Here is a 21,646-nt window from a genome sequence, read left to right as displayed (position 1 = left end):
CATATTTATCTGCATGCATCAGAACATTAGACTGTATGTTAATAAACCTGGAGTGGTGGGGGGGAACATCATGTTAGAAAGAGTATTTTTACTTGTATCTTGAAAGCAACAGAATTTGTTCTGTGCCATAAATGTTATCATTCTGCAGTCAGAAATGTGAAGAAAATGCTAATCTGCATATATTCGTGACAAACTGATAGTGTAATGATATTTGTAGCTAGGTAAAATCTTAAACACCAGAGGAGCTGAGGAATTAGCCACTCCTAAGGGTTAAATGACAGAAGAGATTATCTGAATAAAGTTACATAAACCGGTTTAGATGTTTCACTGCAGCAATATGTTACATTTTCAACTTCCAATTACAATTGATTCCTATTTAATTGAGTAACTGTTTGATATAATAGTGATAGTTGCTTATCATGATTACCATCCATGAGCAGTGCAGATAATGTTCTTGAAAGACTTCTGTGCAATAGGTGCATTAAAACATAAAATGTCAGAAATGAATGTGCCTTTGTCCCAAATGTTAATACCTATTATCCTCTTGGCTGCTGACTGGCCTGTTGTTCATTTCCAGAATTTCTGCTTTTAAAAAATGGAATATTTAAAGCTATTTCTATTTTTCCTATAAATTTCTTTCGGAATTGCTTTAGGAATGTCCATCAGATATTAGAAACGACCATATATTGGATGTAAACAGATCATCTCACTTCTTAATATTTCAGAAATGTTTCCATCTCAGAAACTGTGCTGCTTAATCATTAAGAATTGACTCTTAGTCGTATTCAGTGCTTTGATCATTTCAGGTTCTTAATAATGCATCTTGATTCGTACCTAGTCAGAACACTGGGACTACCCCTGCTAATATATCATTTACATTCATCTAGCTGAACAGATTTGCATTAATGAATGGCCTGAATTTAGTAATCAGTAACAAAGAGCAGAGACTACACTGATCTAACAGAGAGGATCTCCTCCTAATATACAGAAACAGGTCACCAAAACAATTGTCCTGAAATTAAAATTTACTCAGAGGGTAAACACATTTCTCTCCCTGGTTTGAAGTGAGCATCTAACAATCACCTCATAACCCCAGTATTGACAGAATGAAAACATCAATCCAAATAAGCTTCAAGCTATGCTATTAACGCATAGTTTCAAATGACTTAAGAATGGGGGAAAAAGCACAAGTTCAACTTTAAAATAATTATTCAGGCACAGTGCCTTTCATTTAAAACCACATACACAATTCACTGAGCAAACAGAAAATCACAAGCTCATCACAAATAAAATTTCATAGAACCAACCAGTCCAGGAGCTTGACAGTTCATCTAAGAGCAGCAGAAATGAGAGTCTGATGGTTAGCATGAATGACAGCAACGGGGGCTCTCCAATCACACAGAATGGAGTGGGCCTGTTCTGACTTTCCTTTACATGGGGTTAGGCAGGCTGACTTGGGGCATTGTGATGTCAGTCCGAGAAAAGATTCCTGCATCCCACCCCACGCACCCAGAATCCACCCCCCCACTATTTCCTACCTCCCCCACCCACCCACCCCTCCCCTGTTCTCCCACAGCCTGACCCCAGCAGTCTGGTTTCAACATCATCTTTCAACTTGACACAATAATCTGCACCTGCAGAAACTAGAGCACACACCGGAAGCTAAAGATAGAGATTAATGATGCTTCCTTTGTTTACTGCTAGCAGAGCTGCTTCTAAAATATTTTTGATTTCTAAATAATCCTCAAATAATTTATTTGGTACATAAATTGTAGTTCCATGTTCACGAATGACAAATAAGAGACCAAATAAATAAAGGTTCTCTTAACGCAGAATTACTGCGCTCTGCAACAGCCAGTGTCTCAGGAAAAGTTAAATCTCTCCAAACATCCATTGCATGTTTTTGTGAGTTTATCCTTTAGGCTGTCAGTTCTGGCCCTTATTTCATACACAACAGTAAACAGGAAAACCCAGCTCCATTTACAATAACTGAAAATCTTTCTTATTCGTGATATCAGCATATATCTTGTTGCCAAAAAGAGGCTATGGAACAAGGGTTGAACACTTTTATTGGACTGTGTAGGCTTTGGGGAAATTGTTTTTCATCATGAGAGGTTTGCTAAAATGAGAGTTTCTTAAAATGAACAGCTTGTACTTAGAATCTGTCATAACATGTTTGTTGTAAGAGGGTTTATTATTGGGAGAGGTTTTTAATCACTGTTTGCTATAATAAGAGGTTTACAATGAGAGCTTGCTTTCATATGAGTTCATTCCATTTTAGGACGATTAAAATAAGATTATTCCTTCAAACAAAATGCTTTCAATGTGCTGGTTATAGCAATAGGTTTGTAAAAAGAAGAAAAATGAAATTAGATTTCCCACATGTCAGTTACAAATGATACAGCCAGCAACAAGAGGCCAGTCAGCTTAACCTCAGAGGTGGGCACGTTTTTAGAAATGGTAATCAAGAACAAAACTAATAGTCATTTGTACAAGGGTGGATTCCTTAAGGAAAGCCAGCACTGATCAGTTAAAGGCATATTGTGTTGATGAGTTTGATAAAGTAACAGAAGATAGTGTGGTTGATATGGTGTGCATGAACTTCCAAACGATGTTCAGTAAGTTAAAAGACCATGGTTAAAAAGACATAATGTGAGTGTGGATATGAAATTAGTTCAGTGATAGGAAACAGAGTAGTTTTATTGAATTAGTGTTCAGGATATTGTGGTGTAGCCCAGTGGTTAGTCATAGAACCACTTTTGTTTTGCTACATAGTAAGGTCCAACGTCAGTGAAATAACATACATGCCACACAAATACCAGGCAATGGCTATCTCCAATAAGTGACAATCTTATCACTGACCTTTGACATTCAATGGTATTTCCACACTGAATTTCCTGGGAGTTACCATTGACAAAAAACTCAGCTGGACTCACCACATAAACACAGCGGCTACAAGAGCAGGTCAGAGGCTACAAGTCCTTCAGCAAGTAACTCACCTCCTGACTCTCCAGAGCCTGTCCACCTTCTACAAGGCACAAGACAGGAGTGTGATGGAATGCTTCCCATTTGCCCTGGATAGGTGCAGCTCCAACAACACTCAAACAATAATCCCCATTGATGGACTCTCACTGCTGGGTCTCCCCAAGAATCTGGTCTCAATGTCTGGAACTCATTTGGAAAATGCACCAAGTTGTTCCCAATAACAGGAACGGCCTTGCTTGGCTTCTCATGTGATTCTCCCAGATTTCTCAGGTTAGAGGGTAAAGAATAAAAGGGAACCTGAGGGGCAACATTTTTACACAGAGGGTGGTACGGATTGGGAATGAGCTGCCGGGGAAGTGATTGAGGTGTGTACATTAACAACATTTAAAAGGCATTTGGACAAATACATGGATGGGAAAGGTTTAGAAAAGTGCAGGGAAATGGGGTTAGCATGGATGGACATTTTGGTCGGCATGGACCAGTTTGGGCCAAAGGGCCTGTCTCTGCACTTTAGGACTGTATTTCTCGGCACAGTCCACATTGTTTGGGACCTGCTGAGATGCTGCCTGGATAGCCCAAATCCTGGAGAGTCAGGAGGATAGTGATAGACATCAAGAGGAAATGACTAGGCTAGTGAAATGGGTGGACATGTGACAGATGACATTTAATGAAGACAAGTGTGAAATGATACAATGTGATAGGAAGAATGAGGAGAGGAAACATACAGTAAAGGAGAAGAGGCTGGGGAAAGGGATCTGATTGGAGTATCTAAACTTATGACAGGCAAAAGCAGAGTAGGTCGTGAGACTCTTTTCCCCATGGCAGAGAACTCGAAGACCAGAAGGCACAGGTTTAAGGTGAAGAGTCAGTGGTTTAGAAGGATCTGAGGGAAAATCTTATTTACCCAGAGTGTGGTAGAAATATGGAACGTGCTGCCTGAGAGGGTGGTGAAGGCAAATATTCTCACAACATTTAAGGATCATCTGGATGAGGACTTACAATGCCAGGATGTCTCAGGCTATAAACCAAGTGCAGGTAAATAGGATTAGTGCAATTTGATGATGGTTGGTTGGCATAGACATAGTGGGCCAAAGGGCCTGTTTCTATGCTATATGACTTTATGATTCTGAAGGATGAGATTCTAAAGAGGGGTGCAGAAATGGAGAGATATTGAGTAAGTGTACACAAATCACTGAAGGTGACGTTGACTTTAAAAGGCATCCAGGTTAGTGGGCTTTATAAAAAGTACAGAGCTGATGCCCGAAACGTCGATTCTCCTGTTCCTTGGATGCTGCCTGACGTGCTGCGCTTTTCCAGCAACACATTTTCAGCTCTGATCTCCAGCATCTGCAGTCCTCACTTTCTCCTCCTTTATAAAAAGTATAACCAATAGCAAAGAAAACATATCAAACTTTATAAAAGACAAGTCAACTTCAACTGACGTACTGGGTTAGATTTTTGGAATAGCGGGAGACTAGGCTTTGCAGAATCATGTGGAAGGTGAAACTCAGACTCCTGTAGGTGGAAAAATGACTCATCAGTATTTTTGGGAGAATTGCCCAACATTACGGATCACCTGCATCAAACTTGAATCCTACTTTGTTGGATCTAATGTAGCCTCCTGATTAAGTGAAGCTGACATGAGTTTTCGGTGCCGTTAAGAACCTGCCCATTGGAAGCTGGTGACATTGATGTGGATTACCCAACTCTCTCTGAATCATTTTAATGTGATGGAGAGTGAGTCACAAGGCGCTGGATCATTTTCATAGAAGTAGTTCTATTAGAACTTAAAAAGACCTTGTAGACATTTTATAATCAGTTATAACATGTTTTTGGCATAAATAATGCCTTCTGACCCAGAGATGGGGATACTAGCACTGCACCAGAAGAGGGGTACAGTCTGAGGTAGGAAGTCCATGAGCCAAATTTATTGGTTCCCAGAATTTAAAGAAGGTGTGCACAGCTGGGAGAGAAAGAGCCCATGCATCAAAGTGGCATCAATATCTGTGTCCCTAAGGGACGATGCTATAGAGGCTGCCTTAAAGGGAAGTGAGTAATGATAACACCCTGGGAATCATTCTCTTCATATTCTGTCCTCCTTAAGTGCTGGACGGAATCAGCCATGCAGTGAAGTTGATGCCATATGCCAATCTGGAGCAGCCACACACAGACTGACCACATTTTAAATACGGCAGCGTTGTGGATCAGGTGGGCTTCCTGAACTCAGAAATGCACCCATCATCCACTCTGGCTGTAAGCCCACGTCACACAGATTAATTAGCTTGCAGTTTCACGGTTGGATTCAGGCAGCCTCATCCTTCACGTGCCACATTCCTGGCTGTTTCATTATCCGCTCACTGGCAGAGGCAGCAATGATAGAAGAAAATCCAGGTCCCTCTGCTGAAACATTTCTCCACTTTCTTTAGGGACTCTTAAGGGCTTTTCGCCACAGCCCGTGGGGGCTTTCCACATGCAGTCTTCTGCTGGTAATTGTGCAGGTCAGGCTCGACAATATCTTCACACATGCAGCTGCAGAGCTAGGAGCAGGAGGAGGCCATTCAGCCCTCGAGTCTGCTTCGCCATTTAATATGATCTCAGCTGATCTCATCTCAGCCTCAACTCCACTTTCCTGCCCACTCTACAAAAGCCTTCGACGAATTTCTAATTAAAAACCTGTCAGTCTCCTCCTTACATTTCCTTAATATCTCCCACCACACGCTGTGAGAGAGTGATTTCCACAGATTCATGACCCTCAGTGAGAAGTAATTTCTCCGCATCTCTGTTTTAAAACAGCCATCCCTTATCCTAAATTGATGACCTTTCGATTTAGGTTGCCTCACGTGAGGAAACATCCTCTCTACGTTGACTTTGTCAATCCTCTTTAGCGTCTTATAGGCCTCAATTAGATCTGCTCTCATTATTCCAAACTCCAGCTAGCATGGGCTTAAACTGCTTAATCTCTCCTCAAAAGACAAACCCCTCATCTCTGGGATCAATCTGGTGAACTTCCTCAGAGCTGCCTACAATATATTAGATTCTGGATTAGTGGTGCTGGAAGAGCACAGCAGTTCAGGCAGCATCCAAATAGCTTCGAAATCGACGTTTCGGGCAAAAGCCCTTCATCAGGAATCTTTTACAATATCTTTTACCTTTTACAATATATTAGAGTTGATCTTTCTCTGTATCTTCTCTGTAGCTGTCATATTATATTCTAATTCTGTTCTGTTACCCTGATGTACTTGTGTAAGGTATGATTTGCCTAGATAGTACAAAAAACAATACTTTTCATTGTATCTCTGTATATGTGACAATAATAAATCAAATCAAATCAATAAAACTACATCCCTCCTCAGTAAGGGCATGCTGCTGCTGGGACTTTGTGCCATTTGCACAACAGGTGCCCACTTTAAACCCAACTGAACAGCACAATATTACAAACAAGTAACTGCCCATTATAGTCTACTGCTTCACAATCTTTGTGAATGACTTGTCAACAATAGGAAAGATGGCATCCTGGGGAAAGAGAACTGGAGAAACTGGTGGAAGGGGTGCGAGGGGATGAGGGAGACTGTCAAAGCATCCATTAACAGTTCCTCCTTCCACTTTCATCTCACATCCCCGCGACCTGATCAAAGGTATCCCATGACATTGTGGGAAGCAAGGGAAGAAATTGCGGGGCACCTCGCTGAGATATTTGGACCATCGACGGCCACAGGTGAGGTGCTGGAAGACTGGAGAGTGGCTAATGTTGTGCCTTTATTTAAGAAAGGCTGCGAGGAAAAGCCAGGGAGCAATAGCCCAGTGAGCCTGAGCTGGGATAAGTTGTTGGAGGGGACCCTAAGAGATAAGATTAACATGGATTTGCAAAGACAAAGACTGATTAGGGACAATCAACATGGCTTTGTGCGTAGGGAAACCATGTCTCACAAACTTGATTGAGTTTTTTGAAGAGGTGACAAAGAAGATAGATGAAGACAGAGCAGTAGACAGCATCAACATAGACTTTAGCAAGACCTTCACCTAGATTCCACACAGTCAACTGGCTAGTAAGGTTAGATCACATGGGATCCAGGGAGACCTAGCCAATTGGAAGCAAAATTGGTTTGACAGTAGGAGACAGAGGATGGTGGTAGAGGATCATTGTTCAGACTGAAGACCTGTGTCCTGCCACAAGGAGCAGTGCTGAATCTACTGTTGTTTGTCATTTATATAAATGATTTAGATGGGAATATAGGAGGCATGGTTCGTAAGTTTGCGGATGACACCAAAATTGATGGGATAGATAATCGTTTTCACTGTCCACGCTAAATTGCCATGCTAAATTGCCCATAGTGTTAGGGGCATTAGTCAGGGTTAAATATAGTGTCTGGGTGGGTTACTCTTCGGAGGGTAGGTGGGGCCTTGTTGGGCCGAAGGGCCTCTTTCCATACTGAAGGGAATCTAATCAATCTTGATTAAGTGGGCCAAAAAATGGCAGTTGGAGTTTAATTCAGATAAAGACACGGTGTTGCATTTTGGTAAGACAAACCAGGGCACACCTTATACAGATAATGGTAGAGCCCTGGGGAGTGTTGTCGAACAGAAAGACCTAGGGGTGCGAGTACATAGCTCCTTGAAAACAGCCTCAAGGGTAGGCAGGGGGGGTGAAGAAGGCATTTAACACATTTGATTCATCAGTCAGAGCACTCAGTACAAACATTGGAGGTCATATTTCGGCTGCACCAGGCATTGGGAAAGCCACATTTGGAATACTGCATCAAATTCTAGTCACCCTGTTACACAAAGGTTGTTATAAAATTGGAAAGTGTTGCAAAAAAGATTTACAAGGATGTTGCCGAGACTAGACGGCTTGTGCTATAAGGACAAAATCTGAACAGGCTGGGGCTGTATTCCCTGGAGAGTCGGAGGCTGAGGGGTGACCTTATAGAGGTTTATAATATCATGAGGAGCATGATTAGGGTAAATAGACAAGGTCTTTTCCCCAGGCTGGGGGAGTCCAGAATTAGAGGGCATAGGTTTAGGTTGAGAGGGGAAAGATATGAAAGGAACCAAAGGGGCAGCATGTGATGCGTGTGTGGAACAATGTGTCACAGTAAATGATAGAGATGAATACAATAACAACATTTAAAAGACATTTGGACAGGTACTTGTATGGGAAATGTTTAAAGGAATATGGGCCAAAAGCAGGAAAATGGGATTAGTTCAGGTTAGGAAATCTGGTCAGCATGGATGGGTTGGGCCAAGGGGTCTGTTTCTGTGCTTTATAACTCTAATCTCTCCTTTTGTCTCATTGCTTGTGAAACTATCACACTAAAAGGGCCAAGAGAATCTGGAAAGGCAGTAAGGTGGCCAACATTTGGCTTCTCTACCCCTCCCCCTCCCCTCAACCATGAGGAGAAGATTTTCAAGGATGTATAAGGGGTTTCCCAGAATGTTGCCTGGATTGCAGTGTATTAGCTACAAGGAGAGGTTGGACAAACTTGGATTGTTTTCACTAGAGTGTCGGAGGCTGAGGGGGCGATGTGACAGAAGAGAGACATTATGAGGGGCACAGACAGGGTGAATAATTGAAGTCTCTTTCCCAGGGTGGAATTGTCAATCCCAGGGGGCATACGTTAAAGAGGGGGAACTTTTAAAGGAGGTATTCGTGGCAAGTGTTTTTACACAGAGGGTGGTCAGTGCTTGTAATGCGCTGCCATGGGAGGTAGTAGAAGCAGATACAATAAATACAGTGGGGACTGGTTGGACCAAAGGGTCTGTTTCCATGCTGTATGACTCAATGACTCGGTGACAATTGCAAAGTATAAGGGGAATTTCGGCAGACACATGAACAGGCAGGTAATAGAGGGGCAGTGACCGTGTGTGGACAGATGGGATTAGTTTAGCATGGCATCACGGTCAGCACAAACCTGGGGTGCAGGGCCTGTTCCTGAGCTATTATGTTTGATGTTCTATGGCTGGAGGGGATAGAATACACTTATGCTGAGGTGCCAAGACTTCCATATCAAGGCAAGCTTCAGTGAAACTTCAATGTACCTTGCTGTGCTGCCCACCCATTACCAACACTGTTCACTTATTCTTCAGATTTTTAACCCTATTGCACAATTAACGCCCTCGCTGTTATTATGCAGACACCACTCCCTGATGCACCTGAACACATCAGCTCCTCTGAGGTAGAAGGTGCCACTGATCTCTCAGAGGCTGCACTGCCAACGCCTTCTCCTGTTTCCTCCAAATGCTCAGAGTCATTCACCTCAATGGATTCCCTTTCTAGATGAGACTTGGGAGCACATCCTGACACATCTCAGCAGCTGGTCATGGAAGGTCACTGGCGCTCAGAGGAATGCCAGAGACCAGGCAGCTGCTCAGCCCTGGGCAGGAGAGGACATCATGGGCTGACCTTTAATAACTTTGTTCCAATGAACAAGTTTGTCAGAGGCACTCAGTAAACTAGGTCAGAGGTTGGGGGGTTCACCAACATTGCCAGTATTCTGTGTGTGTGTGTGTCTGACTGTCTCCATGAACAGGTTGAGAGATGCTAACTAAAGGCCATACCCAGCAGAATGCTCCAAGCCTGCTAGAAATCCAAGACCTTGGGGTGGTTATTATCAGCAGCAAGATGAGGGAGTGACGGGGGACCTACACTTCACACTAAGTGTCTCCTCCTCTCAAAGGCATAGCATGGTGTCAGCAGGTGGAGGACGGACTGCATACGGCCCCCAGAAACTTTCTCTCAGGCACCTCAGAGGTGCCAGCACCTCCCCTTCCACCTTACCAGTGATAGCTAACCCTGCTGAGGTTACAATCAAGGAAGTTTGTAAGCATGTGCAAGATGTAATTAGGAAGGCAAATGGAGTTGTGGTCTTAATTGCATGGGGGATGGGGTTGAAGAGTAGGGAAGTCTTTCTGCAATGGTATAGGCTCCTTGTGAGTTTGCAGTGGGAGTACCAGTTCAGGCAGCATCCAAGTAGCTTCGAAATCGACGTTTCGGGCAAAAGCCCTTCATTAGGAGTAAAGGCAGTGAGCCTGAGGTTCCGCCCCCACTCCCAGCTCTACATCCACACCAGATCCCAGCTCCCAGCCCTGCCGAGTTTTCACCATTCCCCCAGACCTCCCCCTCACTGAGGACGAACGATCAGTTCTCAGCAAAGGACTCACCTTCATCCCCCTCCGTCCACGCATCAATGAATTTAATACACGCCGTGATATCGACGAATTCTTCCGTCGCCTCCGCCTCCGAGCTTATTTTCACAATCAGGACTCCCGCCCACCTTCCGAGGACCCCTTCGCCCACCTCCAACACACTGCATCCACCTGGACACCCCGCACTGGCCTATTACCTGCCCTCGACCTCTTCATTTCCAACTGCCGCCGGGACATTAACCACCTCAACCTGTCGTCCCCCCTCCCCCACTCCAACCTCTCACCCCCACAACGCGCAGCCCTCCACTCCCTCTGCTCCAATCCCAACCTCACCATCAAGCCAGCGGATAAAGGGGGCGCAGTGGTAGTCTGGCGCACTGACCTCTACACCGCTGAAGCCAAACATCAACTCGAGGACACCTCTTCCTACTGCCCCCTCGACCATGACCCCACCCCCCATCACCAAACCATCATCTCCCAGACCATACAGAACCTTATCACCTCAGGAGATCTCCCACCCACAGCTTCCAACCTCATAGTCCGGGAACCCCGCACTGCCCGGTTCTACCTCCTTCCCAAGATCCACAAGCCTGACCACCCTGGCCGACCCATTGTCTCAGCATGCTCCTGCCCCACTGAACTCATCTCTACCTACCTCAACACTGTCCTATCCCCCCTAGTCCAGGAATTCCCCACATACGTTCGAGACACCACCCACGCCCTCTACCTCCTCCAAGACTTCCATTTCCCTGGCCCCCAATGCCTCATCTTCACCATGGATATCCAATCCCTCTACACCGCCATCCGCCAAGACCAGGGCCTCCAAGCCCTCTGTTTTTTCCTCTCCAGACGTCCCCAACAGTACCCTTCCATCAACACTCTCATTCGTTTGGCCGAATTGGTCCTCACCCTTAACAATTTCACCTTTGAATCCTCCCACTTCCTCCAGACCAAAGGGGTAGCCATGGGCACACGTATGGGCCCCAGCTATGCCTGTCTCTTTGTTGGCTACGTAGAGCAGTTGATCTTCCGTAATTACACCGGCACCATTCCCCACCTCTTCCTCCGCTACATTGATGACTGCATTGGCGCCACCTCGTGCTCCCGCGAGGAGGTTGAGCAATCCATCAAATTCACCAACACTTTCCACCCTGACCTTAAATTTACCTGGACCATCTCTGACACCTCCCTCCCCTTCCTGGACCTCTCCATCTCCATTAATGATGACTGACTTGACACTGACATTTTTTACAAACCCATCGACTCCCACAGCTACCTGGATTACACCTCTTCCCACCCTACCTCTTGCAAAAATGCCATCCCGTATTCCCAATTCCTCCGCCTCTGCTGGATCTGCTCCCAGGAGAACCAGTTCCACCACAGAACACACCAGATGGCCTCCTTCTTTAGAGACCGCAATTTCCCTTCCCACGTGGTTAAAGATGCCCTCCAATGCATCTCGTCTACATCCCGCACCTCCGCCCTCAGACCCCACCCCTCCAACCGTAACAAGGACAGAACCCTCCCTGGTGCTCACCTTCCACCCTACCAACCTTCGCATAAACCAAATCATCCGCCGACATTTCCGCCACCTCCAAACAGACCCCACTACCAGGGATATATTTCCCTCCCCACCCCTTTCCGCCTTCTGCAAAGACCGTTCCCTCCGTGACTACCTGGTCAGGTCCACACCCCCCTACGACCCACCCTCCCATTCTGGCACTTTCCCCTGCCACCGTAGGAACTGTAAAACCTGTGCCCACACCTCCTCCCTCACCTCTATCCAAGGCCCTAAAGGAGCCTTCCACATCCAGCAAAGTTTTACTTGCACATCCACCAATATCATTTATTGTATCCGTTGCTCCCGATGTGGTCTCCTCTACATTGGGGAGACTGGGCGCCTCCTAGCAGAGCACTTTAGGGAACATCTCCGGGACACCCGCACCAATCAACCACACCGCCCCGTGGCCCAACATTTCAACTCCCCCTCCGACTCTGCCGAGGACATGGAGGTCCTGGGCCTCCTTCACCGCCGCTCCCTCACTACCAGACGCATGGAGGAAGTGTTCTGCCTTGGAACACTTCAACCCCAGGGCATCAATGTGGACTTCAACAGTTTCCTCATTTCCCCTTCCCCCACCTCATCCTAGTTCTAAACTTCCAGCTCAGTAACTGTCCCCATGACTTGTCCAGACTTGTCCTACCTGCCTATCTCCTTTTCCACCTATCCACTCCACCCTCTCCTCCTTGACCTATCACCTTCATCCCCTCCCCCACTCACCCATTGCACTCTATGCTACTTTCTCCCCACCCCCACCCTCCTCTAGCTTATCTCTCCACGCTTCAGGCTCATTGCCTTTATTCCTGATGAAGGGCTTTTGCCCGAAACGTTTCCAGCATCTGCAGTCATTGTTTTTACCTCACTGGGAGTACCATGCAGAGCTTTGGTCTCCTTATCTCATGGGTCACAATTGAGAAAGCGTTCACTGAACTAATTCACTGCGATGAGGGAGCTGTATTTTGAGATGAGGTTGAACATTTTGTGTCTATACTCATAGGAATTTAAAAGAATGAGAGGTGATCTGATAGAAATAAATAAGATTCCAAAGTGAAAATGCTGGAGAAACTCACCATGTCTGGCAGCATCTGTGGAGAGAAAGCAGAATTAGCATTTCTGTCTAATGACCCTTGTTCAGAGCACAGCAGGTCAGGCAGCATCCAAGGAGCAGGAAAATCGACATTTCGGGCAAAAGCATCACTCTAATCTAGAGTCTGGTTTCCAGAATCTGCAGTCCTCACTTTTGCCTTGTTCAGAGCAGACAGGTTTTTCACAAGGTTTGACAGGGTAGATGCTGGGAAGTTTCCTTCATTCACTCATTCATTTCTTTCCCGGTGGGTACTTTAGAGACAACCACATCGCTGAGGGTCTGGAGTCACATATCGGTTAAATGGCACCATTTCTTCTCTGAAGGATATTAGAGAACCTGCCAAGATTTAGTGACCATTGATGATGGTTATATGGTCACCATTATTCTGGATTTTTATTGAATTCAAGTATTACGGTTTGTCAAAGTGGGGCTCATGTCCCTAGAATATTAACCTGGTCTTCTAGATTGCTATTCTATGACAATACCACTATTCCTCCAGTTCCCTATTTAGATTTGGAAATGAGTATATATTTATTCTTTTCAAATATCATTAGCCTTTGGAATTCTCTTCCACAGAGAGCAATAGAGTCTGCGGTATTGAATATATTCAGGGTTGAATTAGACAGATTTTTGACTGGTAAGTGGGTAAAGCGCAGGGGGATAGGTGAAGAGGTGGAGTGAATCAGAATACAATCAGATCAGCCAGGGTTTATTAAATAGTGGAACATGTTTGGTGGGTCACGTGGCCTACTCCTGCTTGTATTTCTTATCATCTTATAATGAACTTTGGCATGTTCATGAAATACAAAATTAGGATCCAAATAAGAACTTGTGAAGCATAACCCCCAAAGTCAACACTTTCCAGGAAAACAAAGTGGTGTTGAGAGCTCAGGTGACCTTTGTAATACAGCCAATACACATGGGACCAGAAGAGTAGGGAAGTCACCTACCCCTCCCACGAGTTATCCTTCATGTGTGGACAAGACTTAATGAAGTCAACAAAATGCAAATATAACATCTTAGGATCACAGAGTAAAATCACAAAGGTTTTTGGCATGGACAGAAACAACTTGACCCATTTTCTTGGCATCAGTGAGAAACAAGCTACCTAGCCCAATCCTACTTTCCAGCATTTGTTGTGTAACCATCCAAGCTGCATAATCAGACAGACATCTTCATACTCCTTTAAAACGAGTTGAGGTTTCCTGTCTCTACTGACTGTTCAGGCAGTGATTCTTTCAGCCAGACTCCAACCACAATCTGAGTGAAAAGATTTGCCTTAACTTCCTTCTAATTTTTCCACCAATCACTTTAAGCCTAAGGGCTTATTCCCGAAACGTCGACTCTCCTGCTCCTTGGATGCTGCCTGACCTGCTGCGCTTTTCCAGCAACACATTTTCAGCTCTGTTATGAAAACCCATCTGGTTCACTAATAGAGTTGTGGGGTCATACAGCAGCTAACAAAATGGTGAGACATGGGCTCAGCCACCAGTTAAAGACAATGGAAATGCAGACCAGGAAGAGGGATGAGGTGCATTGATTAAAAAAAAGGTTTTTTCCTTTAATCTCAGTATCCAAAAGAACTTTAAAACCAAGGAAGTGGCTGAATTGATATCAGACGTTTTACACTATTTCCACAAAGTCACAGTTATTCCCATTATGTGCACAATGTACAACCAACATTGAACACTTAAATAAGTCTAATTGTTATGCACTTGCAAGCTTAGTCTAACCATCAGCAGCATTTGAAAAAAATAAAGAGAGGTAAAATCAATTCTGATTAATGTTAACCTGCACTTGTTTCATCAGTCAATCCAGCTTGGATTTTGAATGCTTCTGATTAAGGAGTTATGGTTGACTGCTGGTAACATCAATGGGAAACTATCAGGCAATGGTATCTGAAAGTGCCTGAGATTAACACAGATCTTTTTTGTGTGACTTGTATCATTGACTGTAGTCCAGAAACTTCGAGTGGTGTATTCATGCAAACAATCAACCCATTAAAGTCAAATTCCCGTCCTCTCCATTTAAATGGACACATTAATCCATTTATTCTAAATAGGTTAATGCAGCATTCAGTAAAATAGCAGAAAGAGAAATTTAATACATAAATGTGTTTTTAAAATAAAGTGATTTTGAAGCTTGTAACTTATGTTGTTAACTTCATGGAATACATCTTCACCTTAAATCAGTGGATCAGCTACCCGATAGCAAAGAAGACATCACAGTTTTGAGGCCTGCCCACAAATGAACCCAACTGTCAGGCTGTGGCTGTTAAATATAAATTCTAGAATGACAGAGAGGGCAGCTAGCGAGGATACAGACATCATTTTGGCAAAAGTGAGGACTGCAGATGCTGGAGATCAGAGTCTAGATCAGAGTGGTGCTGGAAAAGCACAGCAGGTCAGGCAGCATCCGGGGAGCAGGAAAATTGATGTTTCGGGCAAAAGCCCTTTATCAGGAATAGAGGCAGGAAGCCTCCGGGGTGGAGAGATAAATGGGAGGGGGTGTGGGGGAGAACGTAACAAAGTGTACAGTAGGTGGATGGAGGTGATAGGTCAGAGAGGAGGGTGGGGGAAGGTAGCAAAGAGTACAATAGGTGGATGGGGGTGGGATGAAGGTGATAGGTCAGAGAGGAGGGTGGAGCAGATAGGTGGGAAGGGAGATTGGCAGGTAGGACAGGTCATGGGGATGGTGCTGAGCTGAAAGTTAGGAACTGGGGTAAGGTGAGGAGTGGGAAAATGAGGAAACTGGTGAAGTCTACATTGATGCCCTGGGGTTGAAGTGTTCCGAGGCGGAAGATGCGAATCTGCTTCAGGACATGGTTGAAGAGACATCATTTGCTAGAAGCTTCTGGGAAAAGGGACATAGACAGGGATGGGGGAAATATGTCTGAGATGACAACTCCTGAGTTTCACTGCAGTATTCGGAGCTGCAGAGGTCAGTTTTTTCCAAGGTCTCTTCTGCTCTGTTACCATGAAACAGTGTACAGTACCTGTGCTTTAACCAATTCTACCATGCCGTGCAATTCTATGCTTGATATAGAGCCTTATTATTGTAAACATACAATGTCCTGAATGCTTGAATGTGACAAGACCTGGAATAATAGGTCCTTGTAAAAGTACAATGATCTTCAAGGTTATTGGGACAGTAAAGTTCTGGGAGAAAGTGAGGACTGCAGATGCTGGGGATCAGAGCTGAAAAATGTGTTGCTGGAAAAGCGCAGCAGGTCAGGCAGTATCAAAGGAGCAGGAGAAGGGCTTATGCCCGAAACGTCAATTCTCCTGCTCCTTTGATGCTGCCTGACCTGCTGTGCTTTTCCAGAAACACATTTTTCAACAGTAAAGTTCTGCACCGTACTGATAGGCTGGTACCATCACATTAACAGCAATTGCTCTGCACTAGCTCCTCCAAACTAACTCATAAGAAATTCAGCATTTATTACAGAAGCCTACTGAAGACTGGGGCTAGTTCCCTGGAGCATCAGAGGCTGAGGGGTAACCTAACAGAGGCTTACAAAATCACAAGGGTCGTGGTTAAGGTAAATTAACAAGGTTGTTTCTCTTGTGTGGGGGAGTCCTAGAGGACCTAGGTTTAAAGTGAGAGCAGAAAGATTTAGAACTTAGAACATTACAGCACAGTACAAGCCCTTCGGCCCTCGATGTTGTGCCGACCTGTGGAACCAATCTGAAGCCTATCTATCCTACACTATTCCATTTTCATCCATATGTTTATCCAATGACCATTTAAATACCCGTAAAGTTGGCAAATCTACTACTGTTACAGGCAGTGCGTTCCACGATCCTGCTACTTTCTGAGTAAAGAAACTACCCTGACATCTGTCCTATATCTAAAACCCTCAATTTAAAGCTATGTTCCCTCGTTCTAGCCATTACCATCCAAGGAAAAAGGCTCTCCCTGTCCACCGGATCTAACCCTCTGATTATCTTATATGTCTCAATTAAGTCATTTCTCAACCTTCTTCTCTCTAATGAAAACATGCCTCAAATCCCTCAGCCTTTCCTCATAAGACCTTCCTTCCATACCAGGCAACATCCTAGTAAATCTCCTCTGAACCCTTTGCAAAGCTCTCACATCCTTCCTATAATGCAGTGACCAGAACCATATGCAATACTCCAAATGCAGCCGCACCAGAGTTTTGTACAGCTGCAGCATGACCTCGTGGTTCCGAAACTCAATCCCTCTACCAATAAAAGCTAATACACCGTATGCCTTCTTAACAACCCTATCAACCTGGGTGCCAACGTTCTGGGATCTATGTACATGGACACCGAGATCTCTCTGCTTATCTACACTGCCAAGAATCTTACCATTAGCCCAGTACTCTGCATTCTTGTTGCTCCTTCCAAAGTGAATCACCTTACACTTTTCCACATTAAACTCCATTTGCCACCTCTCAGCCCAGCTCTCCAGCTTATCACCTGTCATCTACAACATCCTTCAGCACCATCCACAACTCTACCGACCTTAAAGTCATCTGCAAATTTACTAACCCATCCTTCTAAACCCTCATCCAACTCATTTATAAAAATGACAAACAGCAGTGGCCCCAAAACAGTTCCTTACGGTACACCAACTGGTAACTAAACTCCAGGATGAACATTTCCCATCAACCACCACACTCTGTCGTTCTTCAGCTAGCCATTTCTGATCCAAACTGCTAAATCACCCTCAATCCCATGCCTCTGTATTTTGTGCAACAGCCTACCCTGGGGAACCTTATCAAACGCCTTACTGAAATTCATATACACCACATTAACCGCTTTACCCTCATCCACCTGTTTGGTCACCATCTCAAAGAACTCAATAAGGTTTGTGAGGCATGACCTACCCTTCACAAAACCATGATGACTATCCCTAATCAACTTATTCCTTTCTAGATGACTACAAATCCTATTTCTTCTAATCTTTTCCAGCACTTTATCCTAAAAAGAAGTAATTTAAAAGGGACCTCAGGGGCAGCTTTTTCACACAGAGGGTGGTGCGTGTATGGAATGAGCTGCCAGACGAAGTGGTGGAGGCTGGTACAATTACAGCATTTAAAAGGCATCTGGATGGGTATATGAAGACGGAGAATTTAGAAGGTTATGGGCCAAATGCTGGCAAATGGGACTAGAATTACTTAGGATATCTGGTGGGTATGGACAAGTTGGACCAAAGTGTCTGTTTCCATGCTGAACAGCTCTATGATTCTAAAGACCCATAAAAACATAGATCACAATGGTCCAGTCAAGCAGCTATTGTACCTTTAAGGAGTATACAATTTGTCATTCAGTGGGACTTCACTTGAGTCTTGGTTCAAGAAGAATCATGAGCTTTGCTGTTGGTACTCAACAGGACAATTCACAGGAGACATCAAAGTCTTAGCACGTTTTGAGGAGATTTGTAGCTCAGGTTGAAGTTTTGGATGTAGGTTTGCTCACTGAGCTGCAAGGTTTATTTCCAGATGCTTCAGTACCCTACTAGGTAACATCTTCAGTGGGCCTCAGGCAAAGCCATGCAGCACATTCCTGCTTTCTATTTATATGTTTGAGTTTCTTTGGGTTGGTGATGTGATGTCATTTCCTGTGGTGCTGTTATTTCCTGTGGTGAAATCACTTCCTGTTCCTTTTCTCAGGGGGTGATAGATGGGGTCTAATTCAATGTGTTTGTTGATAGAGTTCCAGTTACTAACTGCCTTCTTCACTATCCTATCTACTTGCAACTCTACTTTCAAGGAGCTATGAATCAGCACTCCAAGGTCTCTTTGTTCAGCAACACTCCCTCGCACCTTACCATTAAGTGTATAAATCCTACTAAGATTTGCTTTCCCAAAATGCAGCACCTCACATTTATCTAAATTCAACACCATCTGCCACTCCTCAGCCCATTGGACCATCTGACTGGACTGTAGAGCTTGGCCTGATCTATTGTTTACAGGGTTGCTTTGCTCTGTCTGTTGCATGCTGTGTTATCTGTTTGAGCAATCCTGTGTGATAGTTTCAAAAGATTGGCATCTTATTTTTAAGCAATGCTGGTGCTGCTCCTGGCGCATTCTGCGACATTTCACATTGAATAAGGGTCAATCTTTGGCTTGAGGGTAGTAGTAGAATGAGGGGCTAAACTGAGATTGCAGAATGCAGTTGAATACATTTCTACTGATGATGATGGACCACAGCATCTCATGGATGCTCAGTCTGGGAACTGCCAGCCCTGCTCGTGGATATCTTTAATCAACGTGTTCAGAGAAGTCATGACACACTGTGGAGTTGGTGGGACTTTAACCCTGGTCTCCCGGCCTAGACATAAGAGCACTACCACTGCACCACTGAAGCCAATCGTAGCAACAAGCCAATCAAAGTTAGAACCATTATAGAATGCTTACAGTGTGGAAGCAGGCCATTCAGCCCACACCGACCTCCCCACCGATGAGCATCCCAACCGAATCCAGCCCCCAACCTATTGCCATAACCCTGCATTTCCCAAAGCTAATCCACATAGCCTGCACATCCCTTGGACACAATGAACAATTTAGCATGGCCAATCCATCCAACCTACAGACTGTGAGCGGAAACTGGAGCCCCCACAGTCAGTCACTCAATGGTGGAATCATACCTAGGTCCCGGGCACTGTGAGGCAGCAGTGCTAACCACTGCGTCTCTGTGCTGCACCAGTGGCTCTGGATTAATAAGCAACATACCTGAGAGAAATTGATTGTTCTAACAGATGCTGATGGATCTCTTCCCTGTTGCTGAATGCATGTTTAACTGAAGTGAGAATAACAAGATAGTGTTTGCTGAATCAAGGAGCATCAGAACAGTATTACAGATGGAATGACATCACATTTAGCTGACTCAGCATACATACATTACACCTCTCATTCCGGTGTGACCACGTTAATCAAACTAGTGACCAGCACTGCCCGTTGCAGATGCATGCTCACATTCCACAGAAACTGATTTTGAAATTGAAATGGCATAAAAATAGCATTGCAGCATTGAAAAATAAGGTACTGTGCAAACCAAATGTTTCAGCTTTAAACAGTGTAGATTACATGAAAAGAAGAGGGAGAGGACATGTTCAGATTTCTGTTTGAAAATTTGAGTCCTGAATGAAAGATGATAAAGAAAGTGGATTAAAGGATGATGTAGAATTATTAAGAAGGAAATTGATAATATATGTTAAGGTTTATTTAGTCATGTTTTCCTGGCATTGGAATTTAAAACTGGAATATGGGATTGAAGTATTTAATAAATAGAAAACTATCTATAGCCAAGCCTTACACTTTGAGACACAAATCATTGGCAGTTATTAAAAGATTTGGGTTAAGTTTTTATTTCTAAGCAATAAAAATGTAAGCGCTCTCATTTCTGCTAATTGTAGCACCTGCTAACTGTTTTATTGGATTACACTAGGATTCTTCAGGCTGAATCAGTGAACATTTTGTCTGAAAGACATCAGCCAGTCACTGCCTGGTCAGTTTCACACTTCTCAGGTAGCTAAGTGAAGTAATTTACCACACCTCACAAATGTGCCAGAAAGAAGGAAAGAAATCAGCAGACTCGAACAATGCTTCCGATTCATCTGTGCTCATTGATGAGAAAGGTCAAGATGAGTCAACAGGTTGATACATCATCATGTTTGGTGCCAGTCTGCCTGGCTGTGGTTTGCTGAACACATTAACACCTAGTGCAGAAAGACAAAGGTCCTGAAAGAAGATGAGGAGAATTCCCATAAATTGATAGTAGTTATCAAGGGAATGGACAAAAGAATTGCAAACTGGGTCTGTTTTCAGTGCAGCCTGCAGCCATATATTGCAATATATTTTTGATAACTTGAACCCTCCAATATAACTGGCTTCAGCTGCCTATGGGTGAAGTTCATTGTGGGTGCACTCCTGCTGACTTGCACCCAGACCCAAGTTAAGAAGAAAATTGGCTACAGTCATTTAATTCAAGATAGGTTCCACAGGCTGGATAACTATAGAATGCACCCATTTCCAGGATGCCTTTATAGTATCTTTTCAATCCAACTGGAAATAAAATATTTATTTTCATAGAATTTTAATGACAGCACAGATGAGGGCACTTGGCCCATTATGTCTATGACATGCCAGTTTTCACCCAATCCCATTGCCCCCAACTTTACCCAGTTTACCTACAAATTTTCCCTCTTCATTTAATTATCTAATTATCTTTTTCGGACCTCGATTGATTCTGCCTCCACCACACACTTAGGCTCAGATTACTGCCATCATGGCCATCAAAGAGACATACAACCTGCCACAAATGTCGTGTTTTTCATTGACCTGAAACATTAATTTCATTTCTCTCCCCTAGCTGGTGAGATTTTCCAGCATGTTTTGTTCATACTACAGATTTCCAACATCCGCAGTATTTTGTCTTTGAATATTTAAAAATCTTTAAAAATTTCGGATCGTGGCTTTCACAGAATCATAGAATCCCTTCAGTGTGGAAACAGGCCATTTGGCCCAACAACTCCACACTGACCCTCCAAAGACTACTCTGCCTAGACCCATTCCCCTATTGCTCTACATTTCCCTAATTCACCTAGCCTACACATCCCTGAGCAACGTTGAGCAATTTAGCATGGCCTAACCTGCAGATCTTTGGACTGTGGGAAGAAACCAGAGCACCCGGAGGAAACACACTGAGACACGGGGAGAATGAGCAAACTCCACACAGACAGTCGCCCATGGCTGGAATCGAACCCAGGTCCCTGCTAACCACTGAGACACAATGGGATACAATGACTGGGTCATGTGACCTGTTCTCAAGTCTCTCTTACAACAGCCTTCAATGACTTGAGAGGCCTGGGCTCTACTACTGGGAAGAAGGTGAAAGTTGATC

General features: G+C 44.2%; 1 long non-coding RNA gene across 2 annotated transcripts in view; it reads right to left on the bottom strand.

Moving 5' to 3' along the window:
• LOC140477504 (uncharacterized) overlaps nt 1-21,646 on the bottom strand; it is a 132,115-nt gene that overhangs the window by 18,075 nt on the left and 92,394 nt on the right. Inside the window, exon 1 of one of the 2 annotated variants that reach the window (XR_011960753.1) lies at nt 1,308-1,448. The exons of the other annotated variant lie outside the window; for it this stretch is intronic. This is a non-coding gene — a long non-coding RNA (uncharacterized lncRNA). Of the gene's footprint in view, nt 1-1,307; nt 1,449-21,646 lie in introns of those variants that run through there. 2 annotated transcript variants of the gene reach the window in all.

Source organism: Chiloscyllium punctatum, chromosome 5 (genome assembly GCF_047496795.1).
Source record: "Chiloscyllium punctatum isolate Juve2018m chromosome 5, sChiPun1.3, whole genome shotgun sequence".
NCBI lineage: Eukaryota > Metazoa > Chordata > Chondrichthyes > Orectolobiformes > Hemiscylliidae > Chiloscyllium > Chiloscyllium punctatum.
This window is presented reverse-complemented; position numbering and strand designations above follow the sequence as displayed.